A 3,264-nucleotide genomic window follows, 5' to 3' on the forward strand; every position below is an offset into this window, starting at 1 on the left:
GGGGGGGGGGGGGAGTAATAACCCACCCCAGAAGGCAGAAGCGCTCTCTTGCCCATCCTCAGCGACCCACGTAAAAAAATACCCGGCGTGAAGCCCAACGCGTCCCGGAGCACCCGCTCCTGGCCCACTGAACTTTTGACCCGTTGGCAGCGAGAGGCTGAACCCCTTACTGAGTCCACGGCCGGGAGATGCTGCGGCGGAGATTTGAAAAGAGGAGCCCTGCGCCACGTCAGGCGCCTGCATCTGCCGGAGCCAGCATGGGGGCCGGCTGCGCCCACCCCCTCCCCGAACAATGCCCAGGGCCCAGCCTGATGGATGCGCTCCTTTCTTCCAGTTTTGGATATCCCCTTCCCCGGTAAGTCTGTTGTCTACGCGTCGGTCCGGCACAAAAAAAAAAAATTAAAAAAAAAAGCAAACAAAACATCTGCTTCCCAGGTTTCTGACATCCAGCTGCTGATGGCAGCTCCGCATCTGGAAGCTTCACTTTCTTCTGGGCCAATAAGTAGAGGGCGAAAGGTTTGCATTTAAAAAGAAACCAAAAAAAAAAAAAAAAATTAAATAAAAAGAGCTCCGTTGCTGCCTCCCTCTACTAAAGCCCCCAAACTTCTCAAATACCATCAGCAAATCTGCTCGGCACAGGAGGGATGGGTCCAGATGGTCTATCATTACAGAGCCTTCCAGCTAGCTATGGGCAGACCCATCAGAAGAAAAAAAAAAAAAAATCAGTGAAGGGGTGGAAAAAAAACAAAACAAAAGCTAACTACAGCTGGGGATTTGTGTTGGGGTTTTTTTTGTTGTTGTTTTGTTGGTTTTGTTTGTTTGTTTTTATGTTTTGGTTGGTTTTTTTAACATATTGAAAGCTTGGGTTGTGTCTGGTTTGAGGTCTGCAGAGGCTGGAGCAGCGAAACCCTAACCTCACCCTCTCCTAAAATTGGGGGGAGGAAGAGAGCGGAGGGTATTTGTTACAAACAGAATTAAAGTTTTAAACAAACTTTCACTTGTTACAATGTTGTAAGAGTTTAGCACCAAACTGCAGGTGAGAGATACACTAGTATCAGAAAAAGGAAAAAAAAAAAACAAAACACCAAAACCAAACCACCAGCCAGGCTTTGATTTAAGAGGACCTCAGCCCTCCTTGCAATATCCTTCAAGAAGAGCCAATTGCATCCAGAGCAAGGCCATCCCTTAGAGATATGGTATGGAGCCAGACAGATATTTGCCATGAAGGCTCAAGGAGCGTGAGCATGACCATCAGCCAGCTGAAACCCACTGAGGTGAGCCCTCCCAGCTCTCCATTCCTGCTTCCACACACAAGAAAAGAAGTCCACCCAAACCACCTGTTTTACTTTGCATCTAAATGGACCAGGGCACTCAACCCTGGCTTACCCATCCAGGCAGTAACTTCTCAAACCGCTGGCATTGCCCCACAAGCACTCATCCCTACAATAACCAAAGATAAAGCAAGAAAATGTCATTTGTAGATGAGCACAGTTTCAGGTTTTGATGGCCGGCTAAGGCTTTAATTCCCCATAGTATCTGTCTCAAGCCTTAAACCCCTAGAAGAATGGCCACCTCTGTTCAATTCAGACACCCCTGAACCTCAAAGCCTGTCTCAGAGGCATCAGCCAAACAGCCAGAATGGACACCGGCATTACTAGGTCCAAAATCAAGAGGAGAGCATCCCTCATGCAGCCAAATAAAGTACAAGCAAAAAAAAAAAAAAAGAAAAAAATTAAAATCACACAAATTTCTCTTTGAAAGAAAAGTGTAAATCTCATCACTGTCCATCAGTCTCACATCAAGAACTGTTTGGGCAAAGCTCTTTGTGCAAAGTGCCATTCCCTTGAAACCAGTGATGAGACTGGGAGAACTTCGCCAGGCAAAGGGTAATGAGATGGTGAGCTTCAAGGAACCAGCCAGTTTGGAAACCACCCGCACTGTGCCAGGGGCAGGAGATTTACTCCCTGTGCCTGAAAGACATGGAGTTCCGACAGCTGCATCCATCCGTCCTCTCGCAGCAGTCCCGAATTTCACCACCATTTCCACCGTCCCCGGGACAAATCCTTGGCGACCCCGTTCCTGCCGGACACCGCAGGCCGTCCACGCGCACGAGAGGTTTTTGGGTGACTGCTGTGGGTGTGCTGCTTCTGCTCTGCGACACCCCCAGCACCAACCCGTCTGCACCCACTCCTCACCCCGAGCATCCCCCCCCCCCCCCCCCCCAAGTTAATTTGTTCCCAGTGATGTTAACTCCCCCAACCCTAAGCGTGCTCCAGGAACCAAAGGGGAGCCCACATTTACTTCATTTGTGAAGCAAGCCAGATGCTAATTGCCTCCAAAGGTGAAAGGCTAGTGCCTTGGCCCTTTTATCATTGTAAATTCAGGTTCCTTCAAGACTTTGCGCTGCTGGGCCGGGAGAGCCTCCCCCTTTAATGGTTTGGCATCAATAGGAGGGGGAGGGGAGTTCCCTTTCGCAAGAAGTTGCATCATTGAGAGACCTTATCCCCTTTCAAGATTTCGCACCGCATAAGGGATTCCCCCTCTTCAGAAATTCACATCCTGCTCGAGGAGTTTTGCTCTTTAGGGCTCCGCGCATCCCATTGAACTTTTAAGCATCTTTGGAATTCGCATTCACGGGGCAATTACTGTCTTTTAAAAACAAAAAAAAAACCCAAACCCCAACAACAACAACAACACAAAAAAAAAACCCACCCCACACGCCGCCACCACGTTATTCACCCCGGTTTATTGCCAACGCGCTGGCAAGAATAGCTTTTCACAGCAAGCACAAAAGATTTCCTACCAGGACACACTTTGTTTGTAACATTTGTAGCCAGAGCACAAAATATTTACGGAACATTAGCCGCGCACGCGAAAATCAGGATTTAAAAAAAAAAAAGAAAAAAAAAAAAAAGATAGGGGAAAGGACGACACAAGAAAGTTACAGAGGAAAATGGGTATAAAAGGTAGGAAAGGCGAGAGCTCTCCCTGCCCGGGGGGAAGGCACCGGAGGTTCCGCGGAGGCGCACAATGAGCGGCGCGGTGCCCCGCGGAGCAGCCCCCCGGCCTCGCCGGGATGCGGGGGGAGAACAACCGCACCTCCCGACCGGCTCGGCTGTGACCCCCCGCACCCCCCAACCCCGCAGCGGTCACCGGCCAGGTGGGGACCTCCCTCCTCCAACAAAAGGGACCAACTTGGGCACAGGCTGGGAGGACCCCCCCCCTCAACCACAAGTACCCCTGGGGGGGGGGGGGGTACCGGGA

The 3,264-nt window shown here is 50.3% G+C and overlaps 1 protein-coding gene across 2 annotated transcripts in view; it reads right to left on the minus strand.

Annotated features, from left to right (window-relative positions):
- The window catches only part of CECR2 (cat eye syndrome chromosome region, candidate 2), a 109,159-nt gene that overhangs the window by 104,899 nt on the left and 996 nt on the right, over positions 1-3,264 (minus strand). The gene's annotated exons all lie outside the window — the stretch shown is intronic.

The sequence above is a fragment of the Calidris pugnax genome, unplaced genomic scaffold (assembly GCF_001431845.1).
Source record: "Calidris pugnax isolate Ruff unplaced genomic scaffold, ASM143184v1 scaffold1, whole genome shotgun sequence".
Taxonomy (NCBI): Eukaryota; Metazoa; Chordata; class Aves; order Charadriiformes; family Scolopacidae; genus Calidris; species Calidris pugnax.